This window comes from Triticum aestivum, chromosome 4D (assembly GCF_018294505.1).
Source record: "Triticum aestivum cultivar Chinese Spring chromosome 4D, IWGSC CS RefSeq v2.1, whole genome shotgun sequence".
Taxonomy (NCBI): Eukaryota; Viridiplantae; Streptophyta; class Magnoliopsida; order Poales; family Poaceae; genus Triticum; species Triticum aestivum.
The window spans coordinates 261666455-261692797 of NC_057805.1; positions in this window are offsets into that span (position 1 = coordinate 261666455).

Below are 26343 nucleotides of genomic sequence, written 5' to 3' on the forward strand. Positions count from 1 at the left end.
CACGGATGGGTTCAGTGTGTTTGGTATGACGGCAGCCCAATACAGTTGTTGGCCCGTATTTGTCTTTCCACTCAATCTCCCCCCGGACAGATTATGCAAAGAAAGAACATTTTCCTGACGTTGATAATTCCAGGGCCCAACTATCCGGGGAAAAATATGAATGTGTACATGCAACCGCTTAAGGACGAATTGCAAGAAGCCTGGGATAATGGGTTCAAGACATACGATGCCTATAGCAAACGGAACTTCATAATGCGTGTCTGGTACATGTACTCGACGCATGACTTGCCGGCGTATGCGCTATTCGTTGGCTGGTGTGTGCATGGAAGGTTCCCGTGCCCCACATGCAAGGGAGCTCTTGAGTTTCGTTGGCTTCAGGCCGGTCGCAAGTTTTCTTGCTTCGACATGCATAGACAGTTCCTGAATCCTCGCCATAAGTTCAGGAAAGACAAGAAGAACTTCATCAGAGGTAGAGTTGTCAAAAACTCTGCACCACCTGCATTGACAGGCCAACAGACCCTGGATCAGTTAAACGCTCTCGAGCCAGATCCAGAGCGTCCAGGGTACTTCAAGGGGTATAATTCTAAGCACGCCTGGACTCACAAAACATGCTTATGGGATCTGCCTTACTTCAAAGACCTCCTTTGCCCACACAACATCGACGTGATGCACACTGAGAAGAATATCGCCGAGGCACTTTTTGGTACATTGTTCGGCATAGATGGGAAGTCAAAGGATAATACTAAGGCTAGAGTCGATCTGGAGGCGCTATGTGATAGGCCGTTACAAAACATGAAAGAACCGAAAGGAAAGCAGAACTGGACGAAGCCAAAGGCATGGTTCAATCTTGGAAGGCCAGCTATGAGGGAAATTATCTTGTGGGTGAAAATGCAGTTGATGTTCCCCGATGGGTATGCAGCGAATCTACAGAGGGGAGCCAGTCTTGATAAATTGAAGATATTTGGTCTCAAGAGTCATGATTGGCACATATGGATTGAGCGGGTAATGCCGGTGATGTTGCGTGGCTTCATCCCTGAGGATGAATGGCTAGTACTGGCAGAACTCAGCTATTTCTTCCGTGTTCTTTGTGCGAAAGAACTATCGCCTGGCGTGCTAGAAGAAATGGAAGAGTTGGCGCCGGAGTTGATCTGCAAGTTAGAGAAGATCTTTCCACCGGGCTTCTTTAATCCAATGCAACATTTGATTTTGCATCTCCCGACCGAGGCAAGATTGGGGGGGCCCGTGCAAAATCGTTGGTGCTACCCAACTGAGAGGATGCAGAAGACGCTTCGACAAAAATGTAAAAATAAACGTAGAATTGAAGCATCGATGGCTGAGGCATTCATCACTGAGGAGGCGGCAAACTTCGTGACAGCACACTACGAAGCCAAAAATCGTCATTTGCATAATCCGAAGCCTCGGTACAATGCTGACGACCCTAAAAAGGGTGGATCCAACCTCAGCCTATTCAAAGGGAATCTCGCACCAGCCAGTGTTTCAAATCCAGTATCTTTGGATAACGAACAATGGCGGACCATTTCGTTGTATATCTTCAACAACCTGATAGAAGTGCGGCCGTACATCGAGTAAGTTCTCGGTACATAGTTTCGCAACTTCTATTTCCTTTGAACTGCTCTTATTCCTGGATATTTCATACAGTCGATACGTCGCCTTATTCTCGTATGGAGCGGTGATCCAAAAGGATTCTGTCGAAGAGTATGAGCTTCTCGCAAAGCAAGGAGGCGGCTATCCCGGTTTCATCTCTTGGTTCAAACAAACGGTAATTTCTATTAGACTTGTAGGCTAATTTGTAGGCGGCTATCCCGGTTTCATTCGCTAATTTGTGCGTAATGCAACAATCCTTTCATATTAAACTTGTAGGCTAATTCAGAGTCTATGGACGCCGAATTGAGACAAGTCGCTAATGGTTTTGACTATAAGGTCCGTTCATTTGACAAATACGACATCAACGGGTATCGCTTTCGTACCTATGGCAAAGAGCTATCTATGGCCGACCGAAAGTCTACAAATTGTTGTGTATCTGCTATCGGCGAAGGAGGTACCGAGTATTATGGGAGAGTTGAAGCAATTTATGAACTTCTATTCTATGGTGAAAACCCACCGAATGTCGTAGTCTTCAAATGTTATTGGTTTCAGCCGAAGGAGACTAGAAGGACTCATGAACATATAGGGCTAGTTGAAATCAACCAAAGCACCCATTTAGATGTTCCTGATGTCTATATTACGGCTCAACAGGCGACCCAAGTATTCTATCTACCGTGGGCCTGCCAAACTAATCCAAATCTGAAAGGTTGGGATGTCGTTTATGAAGTGCCGCCACGTGCTAGACTATCTCCCCCAAAGGAAGAGGATTATGAACCTCACATTAACCCAGACACATATGAAGGAGAATTCTTCCAAGAGACACGTCTTTCCAAAAAGCGTTTCAAGAACCGCTATACTTCACCCCAAAACATTGAAGTAGACAGCGACAGTGAATCCGACATCACCCCAGAGGAGGAACAAGAAGAGCCGGAACAAGAAGAGGTTACTGCTGCGGATGACCTGTCATTGCTTGACCGATTACGTCAAGGTGGCCTTGCACATGTTGATGCCACTGAACCCTATGAGCCCGTCATTGATTATAGTGATGATGATGATTATGCATTTATTGATGATACTGATCGAGATTATTAGTAGTGTCAGGTATTAAATTTTGTAATGTTGTACTTGATGATGATACACTTAAGTGATACACATATTATTATTCATGTCGGTCTTTTTTTTATGTTGTACTAATTTCGTTTACTGTTTGTCATGGCAGGTGTTGAAAGATGGTGGGCGCTGGTCGGGAGCGCGCCAAGGCCCCTTCTTCGTCGGCGCGTGGTCTGAGGTCTTCGATTCCAGACGCACCTCTCCGCCGAGCGTTGCTGGACAGTATGTCCACACCGCCGGGCCCTTCTTCGTCGACCGCGGTGCCCAGCAGGGGACGAGGTAGGAAGAGAGGAGGTGGGGCACGTGGTCGCGGGAGAGGAGGTAGGGTGACTGCTACGGCGCCTTCCTCGCCGCCACCCCCAGCTGTTTCACCCGAGCACGTGACTGCTAGGGTGGACTCGTCCGAGGAGGAGGCTACACGGACTCCGGTCCACGAGCCTCCGGTCCACGGGTCTTGGGCCCACGAGCCTCGGGTCGACTGGCCTTCGGCCCACGAGAGTTCGGCCCACGAGACCCCGGAGGAGCACACGTCCGGATGGGGTACCTGGCCGGATCAGCCCGAGGAGCCGAGTGGCCATGCTGATGATGGCGGGGAGCCGACTGATCTTGAGGAGGAGGGTGGCACCGTCTACCAGCGTGGTGCTACACGGCTCCCGTCCGTGCCGGCGACCCGCGAGCAGAGGTGGTTGATCTTCCCTGATGGGGAGAGGTACGTAAGTGCATTTAATATTTTTGTACCTTCTGCATTCACGTTTCTTCAAATAACTAATGCGTTGGCCTTGTCATGCTGCAGGGGTTGGGACCACCATCATAGTGTCCGCCGGCCCAACTCCGTCCTTGGAGTTCTTTGCCGGCAAAACTTCCCGGGGTTTGTCACGTTGCCTGGTGAGGGTCGGCTTCCAGAGCTTGGGTTGAGCTGGGAGCACTACGTGGCTGCCCCGGCCCCGCCGGATGTCATTATCGACGGTGTCGTGTGCGACACGAGGGCAGACATGGTGATCAGGACGTTCTGGGTAATTTCTCCTTTACACATTTCAAAATCTTCAACTAGCTAGTTATTAATTGTACTAATCAATATTGTCTCATTTGATTGCAGACATTCTACAGGTGTGAGGAGGGATACGAGGAGGACGCGGCAAATGTTATCCAGAACGTCTGCAAGCGCCTACTCCAGAACTTACGGCACGAGGCTCGGGTGCAGGCTGTTCGAGACTACTACGCCTTGCGTGGTATCAAGAAGACCAAGCCGGCGTGCCGCGATAAGTTCCTGAGTAAGGAGCAGTACATGAAGGTAATTCTTAAGGCCTTCTACTTAAGTTCCTTCATTTAGTAATTCTTAGCCGTAGCGCTCAAGTTTCTATTTGCTAACTTAGGCGCCTCCGAGATGGTGTGCGGATCGGATGGATTGTTGGGAGGTGTTGGTCGATGAGTGGTGCTCACAAGAATGGCTAGCCCTCCACAACCAGGCCAAGGACAAACGTGCCCAAATGGAAGGTGTGCCACACCATCAAGGCAGCTCCAACTTATATCAGTTCGGGCGCAACTGGGTATGTGGTTTGCTTCATGATTCATGCAATTCATTCATCATGCTAGCTTGAGCCCTTTAATTACTAATTTTCATTGTTTCTCTCTTTCAGGCACGCCACAATAAGGCGGATAAGGTGCCAGAGGTGTACGACCTGTATGCCATGGCCCACACTGGCTCTTTCAAGAAAGTCAAGGCTTTCTCTCAGTCTGACCTCGACGATGCAAACAACTTCACCAACATCTCCTCCCACAACAAGCTCGTGAGATATAGAGATGAGGGGAAGGCGAGGAAAGGGGAGGACTTTAACCCGAGCCAGGGTCCCATTGATCCAGAGCTGGTGATGATATCTGGTGGCGGGAGGTCCCATGGCTCCATAGCCATTGGAGATGGACTTATCCGTTGTCCTAGCACTCTCCCGGAGATCAAGGCGCGCCAGTCGAGCTCCGCTCCTGAGATAAGGCCTCGTGAACGGCCAGTGCAACTCGCCATCAAGGTTAGTGATACGTACTCAGTTATCTTTCTCCATTACATTGTGTGCGCTTCCATCAATGATTACAAATGGTCATGTGAGTGGTGTTGCAGGCTGCTATACAGACTGAGAGAGATAGAACGGAGAAACTTCTGGCGAAGGCGGCGGAGAGGCAGCGGGAGATGGAGGAGAGGACGAGAAAGATGATGGAGGAGGAGAGGGCACGGAATGACATGCAGGCAAGGGCCATGTACGAGCTCCTTGTGGTAAGTTTCTTCTGCAGATTACTTGCTAGTCTTAACATTTGAGTCTCATTACTAACTAATATGACTCTGTTCTGAAAACCAAATGTGCAGTCTGTGTGCGAGAAGTCCGGTCAGCCCGCTCCGCCGATGCCAGTGATTGCTCCTGGGAGCACGGTGAGTTTAGTTTGAATGGACATTACTTGGTAGTCTTAACATTTGAGTGTCGTAATGCTAACGAGACATTGGAAATGATCTTTGGTGCAGCTTAACTCCAGAAACGCATCGCACGATCCTTCTCCAGGTAGCGGCACTAGCCACCCCGCTCCTACACCTCCCTGATCACGGTAAGTTTCTCTAGTGTTTTGCTTAACAAATGCATAAAGACCTAGACTTAGCTTTATTTCCTCCAATATGCTTACCATAATGACCTAGAGTTAGCTTATTTTCCTCCAAAATGACCCATTTTACCTAGGTTAGCTTATAAATGATGCAGTTCATCCAAGTTAGCTCAAAAATGACCCATTTTACCAAGATTAGCTCCTAAATGATCCATTTTACCTACGTTAGCTTTAAAATGGCCCATTTCACCTAGGTTAACTCCAAAATGACCCATCTTACCTAGGTTATCTCATAAACGATCCATTTCAACTAATTTAGCTCATAAACGATCCATTTGACCTAAGTGAGATAAAAAACGATCCATTTCACCTAAATTAGCTCTTAAATGATCCATTTCACCTAAGTTAGCTCAAAAAGATCCATTTCAACTAAATTAGCTCTAAAATGACCCATTTTACGTAGATGAGCTCCTAAATGATCCATTTTACCTACGTTAGCTTTAAAATGACTTTTCACCTAGGTTAGCTCCAAAATGACCCATTTCACCTAGATTAGCTCCAAAATGACCCATTTCACCTAGGTTAGCTCCAAAATGACCCATTTCACCTTACTTAGCTCAAAAACGATGCCCTTCACCTTAGTTAGCTCATAAACGACCCATTTCAACTAAGTTAGCTCATAAATGATCCATTTCAACTAAGTTAGATCATAAACAACCCATTTCAACTTAGTTAGCTCATATATGATCCATTTCACCTAAGTTAGCTCATAAATGACATATAATTCTTGTTCTAGTCTTCTTCTTGTTCTAGTCACCTATTTCTAACTTTCTTATTTACCATTTTGCAGATTTCATTCACTTCATGGAAGCTAGCTTGCTATGATGGAGTGCTTGCTTTTCCTTTGATGAAACTTTGCATTGTATCTAGCTTGTTATGATGGATGGAACTATGTGATATGGATCATTGCATCTAACTTGCTATGTTGATGAAACTTTGCATTGTAATATATATATGGATGGAACTATGTGTATGGATGGAACTTGCTTATGTATGAACAATGTGTATGGATGAAACTGATGTGATATGTGATATGAAACTTATGTGCTGGATATGTGCTGGATATGTGCTGGATATGTGATATGAAACTTATATATTTTCTGTGCAAATTGTGGGATTTAATAAAAAACAGAAAAAACAGACAATATGCAGGCTCTTTGCCGTCTGCCACCGACGGCAAAGAGCTCTTTGCCGTCTGCCGCGGACGGCAAAGAAGCCACGTGGCAGCCAACTGTGCTTCCTGGGAGCTGACCCATTTGGTCAGTTTGCCTACAATGGCAGACGGCAAAGACTTTGCCGTCCGTGGCAGACGGCAAAGAACCTGCACTTTGCCATCAGTGGCAGACGACAAAGAACCTGCCATCTAGTGACGTGTAGATGACATCATAAGGCGGACGACAAAGACCAGAGAAATTTTGCCGTCCGCGGCGGACGGCAAAGGTCTGCCGTTAGCCACTTAACGGACTGACAGCGCAATTATTGCCGTCCGCCCTCTTGGCCGTCCGCCGCAGACGGCAAAGAGCCTTTGCCGTCCGCCGCCAGGAAGCAGACGGCAAAGCAGCTGTTTACCGTAGCCTTCTTTGCCGGAGCCTTTTGCCGTCCGCGGCTGACGGCAAAGGTCTTTGCCGTCCGCCTTTCGAGCCTTTGCCGTCCGCCGTGGCAGACGGCAAAGTAGCTGTTTCCTGTAGTGAACTGGGATTCCGAGTCTGATCGGGTCTTCCTGGGAGAAGGAATATCCTTCGTTGATCGTGAGAGCTTGTGATGGGCTAAGTTGGGACACCCCTGCAGGGTATAATCTTTCGAAAGTTGTGCCCCCGGTTATGTGGCTGATGGGAATTTGTTAATGTGCGGTTGTAGAGAACTTGACACTTGACTTAACTAAAATGCATCAACTGCGTGTGTAGCCGTGATGGTCTCTTTTCGGCGGAGTCCGGGAAGTGAACACGGTTTTGGGTTATGTATGAACGTAAGTAGTTTCAGGATCACTTCTTGATCACTTCTAGCTTCTCGACCGTTGCGTTGCTTCTCTTCTCGCTCTTATTTGCACATGTTAGCCACCATATATGATTACTGCTTGCTGCAGCTCCACCCCATCCTACCCATAAGCTTAAATAGTCTTGATCTCGCGGGTTTTGAGATTGCTGAGTACTCGTGACTCACAGATACTATCAAAACAGTTGCAGGTGCCGATGAGTCCAGTGCAGGTGACACAACCGAACTCAAGTGGGAGTTCGACGAGGACTTGGTCGTTACTATATTTCGTTTCCAGATGATCAGTAGTGGAGCCCAGTTGGGACGATCGGGGATCTAGCATTTGGGATTATCTTCCTTTTCTTTTGGATTTGACCGTAGTCGGTCTATGTGTGTACTCTGATGATGTATGATTTACTTAACTATTGTGTGAAGTGGCGGTTGTAAGCCAACTCTCTATCCCATTCTTGTTCATTACATGGATTGTGTGAAGATGACACTTCTTGCGACAAAACCACCATGCTGTTATGCCTCCAAGTCGTGCCTCGACACGTGGGAGATATAGCCGCATCGTGGGTGTTACAAGTTGGTAATCAGAGCCAGCCCCGACTTAGGAGCCCCCTGCTTGATCGAATCGCAGACGTTGTTGAGTTTAGAACAAAAATGTCTTGAGTCTTAGGATTATATATATTGGAGAGTAGGATTCTTTTCACTCCTCAGTCCCGTCGTCGCTCTGGTGAGGCCTCCTCACGTAGATGTTTTGTCTTTCCTCTCCTCAAATTTCACTAAAAAAAATTTAGGATCACGCGGGTATCTTGGGATCGTTCCGATATTCTTGTGACGAGAACATTGTTCTTGGTGCCTCCTGACATTTAGTGGTTGTGGCAGTGTCCCGGGGAGTTGAGCTCCGAGGTGTTGTCGTCATAATTTTATCGTTGCAGTTCTGGAATACCTGAGTTTTGCTGACATAAAAAATCTCTTTTATGCAATTGTTGGTCAGATAACGGCGACGCCACCCAGTACTGGGGAGGGAGTTCGGGAGTATTGCCATAACTTGTATAACGGATGCTTTTTGAAGGTTGAGGTACACGATTTCCGGAGTTTTCTTGGTTATGTGTTGACGGATGGATACAGCTGGATGTAGGGATTGTTAGTTTGGGTGAGATATATTGCTTCTCCTGTGTCCCCAACACCAGTTTGCATAACCAGAAAGTTTCTGGAGTTTATAAGTGGGAATTCAAGTATCTCATAGGATATCTTTCCAACAAACACATGATACGATATGAGATTTATCATATGTTTGTTTCCGGCTTATTCTGCAAGCCAAATCCTTTGTTTGGTTTTGAGTTGTGGTATTCGAGTTGCTTCCATGTCAAGTGTGGATTCCATACCTTTTCTAAGTGGTGTTCTCATATTCCTATGTGGATACTAATCCTTCTTGATCATCGAGATTGCCATCTTAATTCTATTTCCAACCGGTGTGTTTCTCTTCGAGATGATCCCATCATTCTCCCCATCCGCAAGATCAATTCTAAGTTTTCTCTACGGTGTTTATTCTATCTGCCCCAAGTTGCCTTTGTTTTTCCCGCCCTCCCACCCTTTTCTTCAAGGACTCAGATTTCTCAATCATGTATCCTTTTATTGATGGGAAGCCTCTCTATTCTTTTCCGTCAATGTTCTTATCTGGTGATTTCCCATGAAGATAATAACGGAGCTTGAAATTTATCATTTTGTTCTCTTTTCTTCTTCGTTGGATTCAATTCAAGCTTTGTCGATCATATTCTTTCCTTGTTTCAAATGTTTTCTCAAGCTGGTGCATCTCTTAATCATCCACCTCTTGCTATTCATATTATCTGGAGTGCTGAAGATATCCTAGAAGATTCAAGCTTCCATTCTTATTCCTTTCAAGCTATTTCGAGGTTGTTACCTCATTCAAAACGTTCAAATCAACCGGTGCATTTTCTCTTCCTAAGCAATCGTTCAACAATGTTTTCTTTTGAGTGGGCCCTAACCCACAGGTTTTTTTCCCAGGATCTTACCTGACTCTTCTAACTTTTTCCAGAGTTATTATCAATTTCATTTAAAAGTTGGACGTAAGAATGAATTTTTATCAGTCAGATGCCTTCTCCATGTTCGCTTTCATATTCTTTTCATCGTTGGTTCAACTTTTCTAATTTTCATTACGGAGTGCCTCAACAATTCATGGTGGTTGTTTCTCGTCGTCATTCTCGGATTTTGAAGACCGAAGAAGCGTTTTTCCTCCAAATCCGTACCCATTCTTCCAAAGATTCATGGTTCAAGCTTGATGCCATCCTCTCATAATTGTTTTCGATTGTGACAATTCTTTTCACCCATCCAGAGCAATTCAGAAGTCTTTTCAGTCTGATTATTCGGAGGCCATCATCTCAGAATTATTCATTCCCGCTTTCAGCTCTCGTTCTCCAAATCTTACAGGTGCATCATTGAAGTATTCTCTAATCAGCTCGTGATCTATTCATTCACTTGTATCTAAATTCTCTCAAGTATCTTCGTTCTTTTTATAATTCTTCCCGGTGTTTCTTTATCTTTTCTTCGTTCATTTTCAATTCTTACGGTGGTTCGTTCGAGATTCCTCTTCCTATGTTCTCATATCAATGTATTCGTTGTGTAAATCCTACCGGTGGTTCATTGAAGATCTTCCCAAGTATGGCTATATCTCTTTCAATCTTTTCAAGAAGAATAAGTAGTATGCCAAATCCATTGCTTGTCATCAATTTAAATTGGTGAAGGATGCGCATAACATAATTCTTATTCTTGCTTCATCCAAGTGAATTCAATTCCTTCTTCCGGAGTTCGTAGTGATATCAATTTCTCAGTTATATGTGTTCATCTTCTTCCGGAGTTCCATGTTTTCCGCATTATCTCGTCGCGAAGCTCCATCTAAATCATTGCAAGGCTTCTTTTCATTCTTTTCAACTTTCCATTCGTTGGATCTTTCTTTTATTAACGGAGTTCTTCATGGAGGCTCTACATGATGGTTCATCAAGGTTAACTTTCATTCTCGTTTTGTTCTTCAAGATTTTTCTCGAAGTTAAGATCCGCCAAACCATACTCCAAAATAAACATGGTGCTCAACACATGTTTTGTTTTGAGGAGTTCAAGCATTCTTCATCTTGCATTCCGAAGTGCAATTCTTTCTATATTATCTTTTGAGGTGGTGTTATGTCATTTTGACAGTGTCCTTCATGTTTCATGATTGACAAGTCGTCAGGAATGAGATATTTAAACCCATCAGTTTCTTCCTTGGAGTTATCTTGGTATATGTAGCGAACCGACCTAAGACGGTCAAGTCTCTGTGCTTAAGTGTCATCCCTGGATCGGTATGCTGACACACACAGTACTCGAGGATTTATAATAGAGGTAAATCACATGTATAAAGTAACGTAAGATATTATTACCTCAATCCAAATAGCGGAAGTAACAACAAGGTTGTGGATTCCCATCAACACCAACGGCAAAGTTGAGTGTAGAAATCGTAACCCTAACGTATCACTTACTCGTCGTAAGATTCCTGCAACATGACACGTTGCAGCCACAAAGGGTCAGTACATTGAATGTACTGGCAAATTCACGCCATAGGATAATGATGAATAATAACTATCTATTTATTATAACATTCCAAAATTTAGAATTTTGGGATGTTACAAACCTACCACCCTTAAAATGGATCTCATCCTCGAGATTCGGAGAGGCTAGAAAGAAATAGGTTAGGTTTGGGGGTCTTCTCAAAGTCCATCAATCATCTCCGGGGGTCTAGGGTGCTACCACCCTTAGAAACATCGTTACGGTCCCATCAATACTCATGTCCTCCATCCTTATTCTTGACAGGGCCGGTCTTCTCAAATCTTCAGTATAATTCCTTCTCTGCCTCTTCCGGTAGTGGCATAACCTTTACCGCAATTCTTCTGTCCTTTCATCTTGGTAAGGTTATTCCGAGATTGGGTCTTCTTAGCTGACGGGTCTGGCGCCAATAGTAAACAACTATCGATATCTCATGGTGGTCAACAATTTATGGTTTCCTCCTGCATGAAATGGGTCTAGGTTGAACCTCACCGTATATCCTACGACTGGCAGCAGCTGCCTTGTACAAGGGGAAATACTTATACCATTCTAAGGTTTAAACAAGGTTTTGATCGTCGTCTCTCTACTATAGGTAAGTCACTCGGATTTACCATCCCATATAGCAAGGCGAATAATAAGAGTAAGTCGGTATGGTGATCAATCCATCCCGCACCCAAATCATTACCCTGTATACGGTTTAGTGAATCTCGCATTCTAACACTCAGTCATCCTCACAAGCATTGCAGAATTTCTCTTGTCGACGAACCAAGTTCGGATAAATCCATGGATTCTGCAAACCAAACAAACATCTATCGTTCCTTCACAACTCTCAGGTTTTGCGTAACTCCTATAAGATCGTCTGTCGATAAAATTGTAACTTCTTCCAGGGTTTTTCCTTCAGCAAGAATGTGCTTGCTTCTTGGCAGGTCCTGGGGCCTGTGGGTTATGGCCCATCTCATCACTTGTAGTCCTTGAACTTATCATCGAGCAATTGATCATTATTCCAACTTCCAACTTCCTAGTATTCTTAAATCCATCCAATTGTATTGTCTTCCTTCCTTCTATTGGCACCAAACTAGGACATGATTACTCAGACTCATCATGGAATTTCCAGTGATCCATATTTCCAACATCATACCTCCTTTATATCCAATAGTAATTCATCTCTTCATCCTCGTGGGATATCCCACATACCGAGATAAAAAACTTATACTTATGAAGTCCATACTCCACTTCGTGGAACATCATTATCCTTTCCAGGGTCAAGCGTCCTTACAGGGGAATATTGGTCATCTCTGCATGGCACTTCTTCAACTGGGAAACGTGAAACACATCATGAACTCCTGACAGTCCTTCGGGTGACTCCAACTTGTTGGCCACTTCTCCCATACGCTCCAAAACTCAGTATGGTCCTACAAATCTCGGGGCTAACTTTTCCTTAACTCCAAATCATTTAACTCCTCGTAGAGGGGACACACGAAGACATGCTCTGTCTCCAATTTCATAGACTACCTCCTTGCGTTTTTCAGTCTGCATAACTCTTCTGCCTGGACTGAGCTACCTTCAGTCTATCTCGAATCAACTTAACATTCTCTTCTGACTCCTTGATCACATTTGGTCCAAGCAACTGACAGTCTCCAACTTCATCCCACATCAACGGTGTCTGGCTCCTTCTCCCATACAAAGCTTCAAAAGGGGCCATCTTCAAACTGGCTTGGTAATTTTTGTTGTATGAGAACTCCGCGTAAGGTAGATTATCATCCCTACTAGATCCATAATCTAGCGCACACGCTCTCAACATCTCCTCCAGAATCTGATTGACTCTCTCGGTCTATCCATCTGTCTGCGGATGAAAGGCTGTACTGAACTCTAGCCTAGTACCCAAAGTCTGGTGCAGCTGATTCCAAAACTTTGAGGTAAATTGTGTTCCTCTATCTGATACGATGGTTGTCGTGGAATTGTCACGGCAGATGTCCTCGAGCTAGGACTTAGTCATGTAGCCATCGCAGCTAGGAAGCTTAAAGGGGTTAAACGGACAAGGAACACGGGGGTTATACTGGTTCGGCCCCTTACGGTGAAGGTAAAAGCCTACGTCCAGTTGAGGTGGTATTGATTATGGTTTCGACGACTAGGGAGCTTAATTGCTATGCCTGGCTCTCGATGAGATCTTCTTGTCCCTAGACCGCCGTCGGGTCATCCCTTTATATAGAGAGGTTGACACCCAGCGGCTCTCATAGTCCCGGCCGGCTCATAACAGTGTCCGGCTCGGACTCCTAACTATTCTTGCCTTACACTATAAGTCTTACCATAACGGCGGTTTGTAACTACGGGCCTTAAGCCATCTCCGGGTCTTAAGCCCATCTGTGGCCCGCTGTCTTCAATCTTGGCGCCGGGCTTCACGTGATGACCATTATGAGTAACCCGGACCCTCCTAGGCGGGTGACTCTAATGGTTATATCCTCAACATTAGGCCCCAGATTGATTTGAACCGGTTCATGTCAATCTTCAATCCCCTTGAAAGAAAATTTTCCGGCTTACATTTGTGCGAAGGTGTTAAACCGCCGTGACGTCATCATCTGGATTCCTTATAACCCGCCATGACATCATCTTCCATTAAGTTCATTTCTTTATTCCATTAAATCCCAACGGATCTTACCTTTAATGATCATCCCGAAAATCGAGGCGCCTCTGGGGCGAGATAATCACGCCGTGACCTCCTCGTTTCTCGCGCCCACTTATGAGCTTCACCTTATAAATAGCCCGGCCCATGAGCCTCCAGTCACTCGTCGCCTCCATCTTCTTCCTCCTCTCGCCACTGTGCTGCCACCCGAGCTCCGCCGCGGGTTTCCTCATCTTCACCAACTCAGGCCGCTGCATCAACTTGACGTGACCAGAGAAACGCGACGAACCCTCGCCGTAACTCTGCACCTGTAAGTCCCTGCACCTCTCCACCACAGATCCGCATTAGGGTTCCACTGTTCTTCCTCTGTTCTTCGCTGTTCTCCTCGAACTCTCTGTAGTTCCTCCACTATAGCCATGTTTGATCCAAGAGTAGTACAGAGCTCCTGCGGTAGTTGTTGCGCATCCGTTTTTATGATAGTAGATCCCCTTTGTCTGCAATAAGATCTCGTTCTGAATCCATGAACTTCTTCTGCGTCAGTTCTAGGTCTAGAAAATTTTCTTTTTAGCCGACCGTTTTGATCCAAAACAATTACTGCGATTTGTGAAACTTGTTTGCGCCACACTTAGTCAAAAATGGCATTTGTTTAGTTATGGAGGCTCATGTTTCCGGCTTAAAAGAAACCACGTGCTGTAAAATTTCCGGCTCATTTATGATAAAGCTGTAGACAATTTGAATTACTCACAATGCCCTCAACGGCTTATATAACCCGATGCACTTAGCCATATGTCATTAGGCCCCTTCATAAGCCGCCATTTGAGTATTGAACTGTAGACATCTGCCAGCTTATAATTGAACCGACCATTTTCCTTTTGTCATAGGCTTCATCTTTCACAATGCCTCCCAAAGCTCCCAAGGCACCCATCACGTGCAACTGGATGAGATCAATGTCACAGATGACACTCTAGCTGATTTCGTAAAGACGGGTTACTTGCCCAAGAAGGAAATCATGTCTTATCGTGCCCCTGACCCGTCGGAGGAGAGACCGCAACCAAGGGATGGTGAGGTGGTGATATTTGCTGATCACATGAGCCGGGGCTTCGCACCGCCCGGCTCAAAATTCTTTAGAGATGTGCTGAATTTCTTTGATCTGCGGCCGCAAGACATAGGACCCAATTCCGTGTCAAATATTTGCAACTTTCAAGTATTCTGCGAAGTCTATCTTGGAGAAGAGCCCAGCCTGCTGCTCTTTAGAGAGCTATTTTATCTGAACCGCCAGAACGAGTGCGCTAACGGGCCGAGCCTGGAACTTGGTGGAATCTCCATTCAACGCCATAGAGACTGCCTCTTTCCTTACGCTGAGCCGCCCAACCATCCAAAGGACTGGAACCAGACATGGTTCTACTGCCAGGATACTTCGCCGGCTGACGAGAGCCCTCTGCCCGGCTTTCGTGCCCTGCGTCTGGAGCCAAGTCACTCCCTGCCGGATAAGCTAACTCAAGCCGAGCATCAACCTCTGATCCCCACCATCAACAAAATTAAGGCTCTCCTGGGAAATGGCCTCAACGACATTGATCTGGTCCGGGTCTGGATCTCTTGGTGGGTGATCCCCTTAAGCCGCCGCCCCGGCTTAATGTGCGATTACACGGGCCGGAAAGATGACCCTCTGCGACACAGCTGCAATGATCTTCCTGAAGACATTGTTGACGACATGACCAAGTCCCTCTTGAATGAGAGCTTGACAGACTGCGGGAGGACCGGCTTAAGCCCCTTCTACAAGACTAACCCAGCCCCAGTGGTAAGCCACTGATCTGAACACCTTATTTTCTCCTTAGATAGTTTTCATCTGAACCTTAAGAAGTCTTCATTGTACTTTTCAGGTTGATGATAAGTTCTGGAAGGTCAAGTATGACCATGAGGCGGCTAAAAAAGCCAGAAAGTCTAAGAAAGCCGCCAGGAGAGCCGCTCCCCGAAAAAAGGGAAGCAAGCCTTCCGCCTCAGAGCTGCTTCAGCTGGATGATAGCTCCGAGTCAGAGGTAATCCTTAATTCCTTAGACTCTTCTTTTGTTTCCGCTTTTCATCTGTCTTTTGACCACCTTATTAACTTGATTATCCACAGGATGACACCGGAGCGAGTAACCCAGTAACTGAAGAGGTAACTATAATTCCTCCGACTCGGACCCCTTGCCAAGGCTGAAAGTCCGAAGAGTAACCCGGAAAGTAAGCTTTTAGCATCCTTTAGCTTATCAAGATCCTCAATTTCTTTTGAAGCAACAGATTCATGAGAGCCGGAGGCAAACCCGGGCCAGCAAGGATGCAGACCTCTCCTCCGGCTTACCCGAGGCATCAAGAAAGCGCCGGACTGAGGTTATCTCCAACTTATACCCTTGTCATCCTTTAGCGGGTGTCACTCGTCAACCGCTCAATTCGTCTGATTCCAATTATCAGGAAACTTCACCTTCCTCTGGTGATTCTATGCAATCTACCCTGCCGGCTTTCAAGACCGCGCCCGGGTAATGATGATTATCTTATGTTGTACTTATCTTACTCATGCTTTTGTACTAACCTTTTGTCCTTTCAGTGCTCAAGCAAAGCTCAGTAAGAAAGCGAAGAAGAATAAGCCGGTCGAAGAGCCGGTCCTGACTGAACCGGAGGCTTCAGCTCAAGAGCCGCCCGCTGCCTCTGCTCTTGAAGCCACCGCTCCAACCGACGAGCCAATCGCAGAGACTTCTGCTAACCCGGAGATCTCCAGCCCGGCTCAGCCGGCCGATGACCCGGACGTGGTAATCACCCGGACGGAGTTTGTCGAGCCGGGGAGACCCACTGCGCTGGCTAAGTGCTCTGCCAAGGAAGAGTTGCTAGAGCGCCACAGGGCCAAGTTGGACATCACCAACTATGCCAACTTGAGCATTGGAGAGATCATCTCCGGCTATGTCAATCAGGTGCACAACAGCCGGGACCTGGAGATTGACATGGTGAAGCAGATACAACAGAAGTCTGAGGTGCCACTCTCTTGCTCACTGCATAGTCATCTTTACCATACTTAGCCCCCAAGTCTACTACTTATGAAAGAATATGTTGTAGACTTAACTTCCGGCTTACTTTCATGAACCGGCAATTTGTAGATAGAACCTTTTAGCATTCATTAGCCCCCAAGTGCCATGTGTCTTTGCTTGGAAAGTGCTTGGGACTTTAAGATTGCATAACAACCACTCATACTATAACCCGGAATTTGTACAGGCTGCTGGCAAAAAATTTGAAGCTGAACTCTCTGAGCTGAAGAACCGCCTGAAGACGCAGGAAACTGAGACCCGGAAGGCCAACGCCAAATTCGAATTCAGTGTTGCTGCACAAGAGAAGATGAAGAAGAAGTTTGAAACTGAAAGGAAGACTTGGGCCGAAGAGAAGGCTGCTCTGGTCAGCCGGGCCGAATAGGCGGAGGCGGCTCTGACGGAGAGAACCGCCAAACTCTCCGGCTTAAAGCGCCATGTGTCACAGATGGTCGCCGCAATCTTCGGTAAGTCATTCTGCAGACTTTCAACGAGTTTACATTCTCTATGTCTCATAATTCCCATCATTGCTAGCGGCTTACCTGACGTTGTAAAACAGGTCCCAGAAGCGCCAACCTCAACCAAAATGTGTTGTCAAGCTGAAGGCCGTGTATACTTTGGTGGAACAACTCTACACCGGGTCACAGCGCGCCTTGGCCGTTGTGGCCTTGTCCAATGAGGTTCCGACTCACCTGGCGGACGTACTTCGCTGGCTTGCCGTTCTTCCTCAGCGTTTCCAAGAGCTGTGACGGGCCTCTGCAAGAGCCGGAGCCATAGCTGCTCTGAGCCGGGCCAAGGCTTTCCTCCCGGAGCTAGACCCGGCAGAGATCGCGCTTGGATATCCCAGTCTGAAGGAAGATGGCACTCCCTTTGACCAAAAAGATTTTGCTGATTGTGTGAAGAGTGTGCGCCCGGTGGCTACCTTAATTGGGAATGACACCGACCTCACCAAGTATCAGCCGGGTTATGACTCGGAGAATCAGAGGATCCCCACTCCGCGTTATGAAGCCATCAGCTTGGTCCCGCCGACTTGTAAGCACACCTTTGCCCCAGAAATTGACCCGGCCGGGTTAATTGACGAGGAGGCTCAATTTGAAGCTTTGAGCGGCATTGACTGGAAATCGTCAACTTTCCAGGTCATAGGAACAGCCGGAGGAGCGGAGAGGGATGAGCCGGAAGCTTCGACCCAGCAAGCATCTTGACTCTTTAGGCGGCCCATGGTTATGCTTGTTAAACAATGCCTCACCTTTTGGACTCGGGGAGTCTTGTAATAGAGTAGGACAAACATTTTAACTTTGTCGTGCCATCGTGCACGTGTTGAATGCTTAACTCCATTGAAGTTGCTTCCTTATATTCCTCTGGGTCATAACCGATCATTTATTTTCCTTAAGCTCGAATAGATGTCTTGAACCATCCTGCATAGAAAACAAGTCACAAGTCTCTAGGCGGCTTACCGCACTGAGAATGATAAATCTTATACATATGACCCGGAATAGGAATCCAAGTCACCAAAGACTGGTCCTCAATTATATCCTTGATGTAACCATAATAGCATACTTACAGGCCTTCAAGTATACCTCCGGTTTATGTAACCCGGATAATAAGGTTGGTACCTCAATTCCGGTTTACCAGTTTTGATAATGCTTATTGTGTGTGACTAACACTGTGAATCAAAGTTAAGTCCGTGGAGTAAGAACCGCCGTGCACACTATTGATATAACCAGAAGAACTTGTTGCAGATCAGAAAATCAAAACTTAGGGGCTTCTGGTTCGAATATGACCAGAGACCCGTCCCAAAGGGGTTAAGCTAAGATTCGAATGCGATCATATAGCCCCCAGTGGGTTTGGCGATGCCGATCAAGAGGGTACCGACAGCTATGTTCTCTTTGATTCGAATACGACCCATGTTTGAACAGGAAGCCCCCAAATGACCTTAAGAGTTGTTTAACGACGCTGATTCGAATACGATCCACGTCGGTTCCCAAAGGGGGTTGAGCTATGATTAAAATATGATCAAAGAAAACTCCCCAATGAGCTCGGCACTTTGCCAATCAAGTGGGTATCGACAGCTATGTTCTCTTTGGTTCGAATACGACCTATGTTTGAACAGGAAGCCCCCAGGTGATTCTATTGCGTATGGATAGATTCGAATACGATCATAAGCCGGATCCACCTCCAAGTGACCATGTGATGGTGTAATGGAAACAACACTTTTACCTCTTGAGGAGAGAAGGACAGAGGTCCTGCTTTATTATTTAACATAAGATATACATGGCTATAGAAATATGTACATTATGAGAGCCGGTGGCTCAAGTGTAATAAGGCCGAAGCTGAGCTATGTTCCACGGCCGACGGGTCTCTTCCTCCGACTTACGCGAATCTTTATGCTCCCGAACGTCAATAAGGTAGTATGACCCGTTGTGCAAGTTCTTGCTGACCACAAAGGGCCCTTCCCAAGGCGGGGATAGCTTGTGCGCATCTGTTTGATCTTGGATGAGCCGGAGCACCAGGTCACCTTCTTGAAAGACCCGGGACTAAACCCGGCGACTGTGATAATGGCGCAGGTCTTGTTGGTAAATCGCTGAACGAGCTGCTGCCATGTCACGCTGTTCGTCCAACAAGTCAAGAGCATTTTGGCGCGCTTGTTCATTATCCGCCTCAACATAAGCCGCCACTCGAGGCGAGTCATGACGGATGTCACTGGGGAGGACTGCTTCCACTCCATAAACCATGAAGAAGGGTGTGTAACCCGTAGACCTGTTAGGAGTAGTATTGATGCTCCATAAGACGGAGGGTAGCTCCTCCACCCAACAACCCGGCGTCCGTTGCAAAGGGACCAAAAGCCAGGGCTTGATACCCTTCAAAATCTCCTGATTAGCCCTCTCAGCTTGACCATTGGATTGAGGGTGAGCCACTGAGGAAACGTCAAGTCGAATATGCTCACGTTGACAAAACTCCTCCATGGCGCCTTTAGATAGATTAGTCCCATTGTCAGTTATAATGTTGTGCGGAAAACCAAAGCGAAAAATCACCCTTTTCATGAACTGAACCGCAGTGGCTGCGTCACACTTGCTAACGGGCTCTGCCTCAACCCACTTTGTGAACTTGTCAACTGCCACCAAAAGGTGAGTCTTCTTATCCTTGGACCTTTTCAAAGGCCCAACCATATCAAGCCCCCAGACCGCAAATGGCCAAGTGATTGGTATCATCCTCAGCTCCTGAGCTGGCACATGAGCCCGTCGCGAGAACCTCTAGCAACCATCACATTTACTGACCAAGTCCTCCGCATCAGCATGAGCCATCAGCCAATAAAAACAATGACGGAAAGCCTTGGCCACAAGGGATTTTGAGCCGGCATGATGGCCACAATCCCCTTCGTGAATCTCACGTAAGATTTCTTGACCCTCCTCAGGGGAAACACAACGCTGGAACGTTCTAGTAACACCGCGGCGATGCAGCTCACCATTGATGACGACCATTGACTTAGACCGCCGGGTTATTTGTCTGGCCAGAGTTTCGTCCTCAGGCAAATCTCCCCGGGTCATGTATGCTAAGTATGGTACTGTCCAGTCTGGGGTGATGTGGAGAGCCGCCACCAATTGCGCCTCCGGGTCAGGGACAGCCAAGTCTTCTTCTGTAGGTAACTTGACAGAAGGGTTATCCAGGATGTCCAAGAAAGTATTAGGCGGCACCGGCTTTCGCTGAGAGCCCAGCCGGCTTAATGCATCAGCCGCCTCGTTCTTCCTGCGATCGATGTGCTCTACTTGGTAACCCTGAAAGTGTCCAGCAATGGCATCAACTTCACGGCGATAAGCCGCCATGAGAGGGTCCTTGGAGTCCCACTTGCCTGATACTTGTTGAGCCACTAGATCTGAGTCGCCAAAGCACCTTAACCGGCTCAAGCTCATCTCCTTAGCCATCCGAAGACCATGGAGCAAGGCCTCGTACTCAGCCGCATTGTTAGTAAAAGGAAACATCAACCGTAGCACATGACGAAACTTGTCACCTTTAGGGGAAGCCAATACTATTCCAGCCCCCGAGCCCTCCAATTGCCTAGACCCATCAAAGTGAATAGTCCAATATGTATTATCCGGCTTTTCTTCAGGCACCTGTAGCTCTGTCCAATCATTGATGAAATCCACCAAAGCTTGAGATTTAACAGCAGTACGTGGCACGTATTTCAGACCATGAGGCCCAAGTTCTATAGCCCACTTAGCCACTCTCCCTGTGGCTTCTCTGTTTTGGATGATATCTCCAAGGGGAGCAGAACTAACCACGGTGATGGGGTGACCCTGAAAATAGTGCTTAAGCTTCCGGCTTGCCATGAATACACCATAAACAAGCTTCTGCCAATGTGGATACCGCTGTTTGGATTCGATGAGCACTTCACTAACGTAATAAACCGGCCGCTGAACCGGATATTCCTTACCCTCTTCCTTGCGCTCCACCACCACAGCCACACTGACGGCTCGTGTGTTGGCAGCTATATACAGTAATAAGGGCTCCTTGTCAACCGGAGCAGCGAGGACTGGGGGCTCGGCCAGCTGTCTCTTCAAATCCTCAAAAGCAGCAATAGCAGCATCATTCCAGATAAAATCATCAATTTTCTTCATCAACTGGTACAGCGGCATGGCCTTCTCACCCAAACGGCTTATAAACCGGCTTAAAGCAGCGATACGACCCGCCAGGCGCTGGACGTTGTTTTCACACGCCGGCTTAGCCAGAGAGGTGATTGCCTTGATTTTTTCCGGATTAGCTTCAATGCCTCTGTTAGACACCAGGAAACCCAAGAGCTTGCCTGCAGGAACACCAAAAACACACTTGGCCGGGTTAAGCATCATCTTGTAAACCCGGAGATTATCAAAGGTTTCTCTAAGGTCATCTACCAGGGTCTCCTTCTCCCTGGACTTAACCATGATATCATCCACATAGGCATGAACATTGCGCCCAATCTGGTTATGAAGACAATTCTGCACACAATGCTGGTAAGTCGCTTGTGCACTCTTGAGTCCAAAAGGCATAGACACATAACAGAAGGCTCCAAAGGGAGTGATGAACGCCGTCTTCTCCTGGTCCTTAACTGCCATTTTAATCTGATGGTATCCAGAATATGCATCCAAGAAACTTAAACGCTCACAACCCGCGGTGGCATCAATGATTTGATCAATATGGGGGAGGGCAAAAGGATTAGCCGGACATGCCTTGTTTAAGTCCGTGTAGTCCACACACATCTGCCAGGTGCCATTCTTCTTAAGGACGAGCACCGGGTTAGCTAACCATTCTGGATGAAAGACTTCGACAATAAACCCGGCCGCCAAGAGCCGGGCCACCTCCTCACCAATGGCCTTCCGCCTCTCTTCATTAAACCGCCGAAGGAATTGCCTGACCGGCTTAAATTTAGGATCAATATTGAGAGTGTGCTCAGCGAGTTCTCTAGGTACACCCGGCATGTCAGAAGGTTTCCTTGCAAAGATGTCCCTGTTCTCACGGATGAACTCGATGAGCGCGCTTTCCTATTTTGGATCCAAATTGGCACTGATGCTAAACTGCTGAGATGAGTCACCTAGAACGAAATCAACAAGCTTAGTCTCATCAGCTGACTTAAATTTCATTGCCGGCTCATGCTCCGTGGTCGGCTTTTTCAGAGATGTCATATCCGTTGGGTCAACATTATCCTTGTAAAACTTCAGCTCCTCTGTTGCACAAACAGATTCTGCATAAGCCGCGTCACCTTCCTCACATTCCAAGGCTACCTTTCGGCTACCATGAACCGTAATGGTCCCATTGTGACCCGGCATCTTGAGCTGTAGGTATATGTAACACGGCCGTGCCATGAACTTGGCGTAAGCCGGCCACCCAAATATGGCATGATACGGACTTCTTATCTTGACCACCTCAAAGGTCAATTTTCCACCCTGTAGTTTTACTCATCTCCAAAGGCCACTTCCAATTCGACCTTATCAACTAGATAAGCCGACTTACCAGGCACCACACCATGGAAAACATTATTGGACTGGCTGAGGTTCTTATCAATCAAACCCATACGATGGAAGGTCTCATAATAGAGGATGTTGATGCTGCTGCCTCCATCCATGAGCACCTTAGTGAACTTATATCCTCCCACCTGAGGAGCCACCACCAGGGCCAAGTGACCCAGATTATCAACCCGGGGAGGGTGATCCTCCCTACTCCACACAATAGGCTGCTCAGACCATCTTAAATAGCGTGGAACCGCCGGCTCAACAGCATTCACAGCCCTGTTATGAAGCTTCTGATCTCGCTTACACAGACTGGTGGTAAACACATGGTACTGTCCACCATTGAGCTGTTTTGGATTGGTCTGGTATCCCCCCTGTTGCTGTTGATGACCCTGGCCGGACTGCTGATTAAAGCCCCCTTGAACATTCTGAGGATTGGAATTTGAGCCGCCGCCCGGGCCATGAAAACCGCCGGCGCCTAAGCCGCCGCCCGAGCCATTATTGCCATTAAAGGCATTGGAATTCTTAAAGGCCTTCATGATTACGCAATCTTTCCATAGATGAGTAGCTGGCTTCTCCCTAGAGCCGTGCCTCGGACAAGGCTCGTTCAACAACTGCTCGAGCGTCGGGCCTGACCCTCCAGCTCGGGGAGGTGGCCTCCCTTTACGTTGCTGGTTGTTACCCTGTGAGCTGGCATTGGCCACAAACTCCATGCTTCCATCAGCCTTACGCTTGTTACCTCCTTGGTTTGCCGGGTTATGCTGGGGACCCTTGCCATTGCCGTTCTTCCTTCCCTTCCCTGTCCTTTCATCATCTGAAGCGGGGTCCTTGGTACTATCAGAGTCGGCGTACTTGACGAGAGCCGCCATCAGCGTACCCATATCATTGCAGTCGCGTTTGAGCCGCTCGAGTTTCATCTTCAGGGGCAGGAAGTGACAATTCTGCTCCAACATTAAGACTGCAGAGCCAACATCCATCTTATCAGATGAATGTATTATCTCTTTGACCCGGCGAACCCAATGTGTCGTAGACTCACCCTCCTGCTGTTTATAGTTAGTCAAATCCACAATTGACATAGACTGCCTACAGGTATCTTTGAAGTTTTGGATGAACCGGGCTTTCAGCTCAGCCCAAGACCCGATGGAATTCGGTGGTAGCCCTTTCAACCAAGTGCGGGTAGTCCCATCTAACATCATGGTGAAGTACTTGGCCATCGTCGCTTCACTGACCTCCAGCAATTCCATGGCCATCTCGTAGCTCTCGATCCAGGCTCCGGGTTGTAAATCAGCCGTGTAATTAGGCACCTTCCTAGGCCCTTTGAAGTCCTTGGGTAGACGTTCGTTGCGGAGAGCCGGCACTAAACAAGGGACGCCTCCAGTCCTTGTAGGGATACCCACGTCGACGGAAGCCGTCGGATAAGCTGGGGGTGTCTGGTAAGCCGTCAACTGAGGCACCTGCTCCGCCTCTTGCCGTGCTCTGTCTTGGTGTGTCGCGTGAAAGGCTCCGTTATGAGCCGGGCCATGGCCAGGTGGCAAGTCATGGTGTCGGACATTACTTGAGCCGGTCGCTGAAACCATGTGTCTGCTATAACTCGGGCTCTGGCCTGGACGAGGGGTTGAATGGATCCTGTCCCGGCTATAAGAGTACGCCTCTTGCTGCGCCAGAGCCGTCTGAAGGAGCTCCCTAACCCGACGGGTTTCGACCGCAGTTGGAGAGTCGCCATCAATTGGGAGAGCCGCCAGCCGTGCCGCCGCGGCGACCATGTTTTCCAACGGGTTGGCATAATGACCCGGTGGTATTGGCACATACTGAGGCGGGGCAGGGTTCGCCCGGGGCGGTCCCATTACTTGGGGCTGCATTGGTGTCCCGGCCCCGGGCACTTTGATCTCCGGCGGGTTACTAGACCCTGCACCTGGCGTGTTGAAGAGGTTTCGAGGATCATATACCAGAGGGAGTCGAGATTGTGTCTTTTGATGCCTCCTTCTCATGACCTCATTGGATGCGTTTTGATCCATCGTGAGCCGGAAGGATTGTGCCTAAATAAGCTGAGTCTGGGCGTCGAGAGCCGCCCTCTCCGCAGCCATCCTAATCCCCTCCGCCGCCAGATCCTCCTTGGCCTTTGCTAGATCTAGTTTTAACTGTGCCACCTCTGCGTCATGTTGAACTTGATCCGCCGGAGCTACCGTAGCGGTCAACAGGACCGTCATCTTATCTGTAAGATCCATCAGCACCTGAGCCGGCGAGGGCACCGGGCTTCCCAACCCGGAGGCGGGGTTTTGAACAGGTTGCGCGCCGGCCATGAAGATTCCAACCCGGCTCGGCGGTTCAAAGGGGTCCGGAATGCTGTCACCATCGGAACAACCCCTGAGCCTGCCATCTTGAAGTTGATACAACGAGTTTGACTCACCTGTAGACGACTCGCCGTCAGAGCCAGCGGCCGCCTCATCAGCAGATCCAGACCCTTCAGAGAGTCCTCCATGAACACATCCCACAAAAGCATGCTTCAAGGCAGGTAGAGCCCGGGCGGGTCGTGCACGCTGAGCCGTCTCGATGAGACCGGCGCAGAGATCCGGCTCAGGGCCCGGCTCACCAATCTTGCCAATGAAGACATGAATTCCGCCGAAGGGGACCCCGTACCCGTACTCAATTGAGCCGGCGTCGGGGCCCCAGTTTGCATCGTCGATGTAGAGCTTGCCGTGACGACTCTTGGTCATCCGGCCCACAGCGTATCCCTTGAGCCCTTCGAAGCTGCGCTTCAAGAACTCAAATCCACCGTGCGCCAGCCCCACGGTGGGCGCCAACTGTCGTGGAATTGTCACGGCAGATGTCCTCGAGCTAGGACTTAGTCGTGGAGCCATCGCAGCTAGGAAGCTTAAAGGGGTTAAACGGGACAAGGAACACGGGGGTTATACTGGTTCGGCCCCTTACGGTGAAGGTAAAAGCCTACGTCCAGTTGAGGTGGTATTGATTATGGTTTCGACGACCAGGGAGCTTAATTGCTATGCCTGGCTCTCGATGAGATCTTCTTGTCCCTAGACCGCCGCCGGGTCATCCCTTTATATAGAGAGGTTGACGCCCAGCGGCTCTCATAGTCCCGACCGGCTCATAACAGTGTCCGGCTCGGACTCCTAACTATTCTTGCCTTACACTACAAGTCTTACCATAACGGCGGTTTGTAACTACGGGCCTTAAGCCATCTCCGGGTCTTAAGCCCATCTGTGGCCCGCCGTCTTCAAGCTTGGCGCCGGGCTTCGCGTGATGACCATTATGAGTAACCCGGCCCCTCCTGGGCGGGTGACTCTAATGGTTATATCCTCAACAATGGTCCTCGGAACTCCATGCAGACATACGATCCTGGTCATATATATCTTGGCCAACTTCGCACTTGTATAGGTGGTTTTCACTGGGATAAAGTGAGCCACTTTGGTCAAGTGAATCAACTACTATCCAGATAGAATCATATCCCGATCGGGTTCTGATAAATCCAGTAATGAAATCCATAACAAGCTTATTCCACTTCCATTCGGGTATCGGCATAGGCTGTAGTAATCCGGCTGGTTTCTGATGCTCTGCCTTTACTCTCTGGCATACATCACCAACGACTACATACTCCGCAATATCCTTCTTCATACCAGTCCACCAGAAATGCTCCTTCAAATCCAAATACATCTTGGTGTTTCCAGGGCGAATCGAGTATGGTGAATCATGAGTCTCCTGAAGTATTAACTTCCTGATCTTTGCATTATTGGGCACGTATACACGGTCCTCG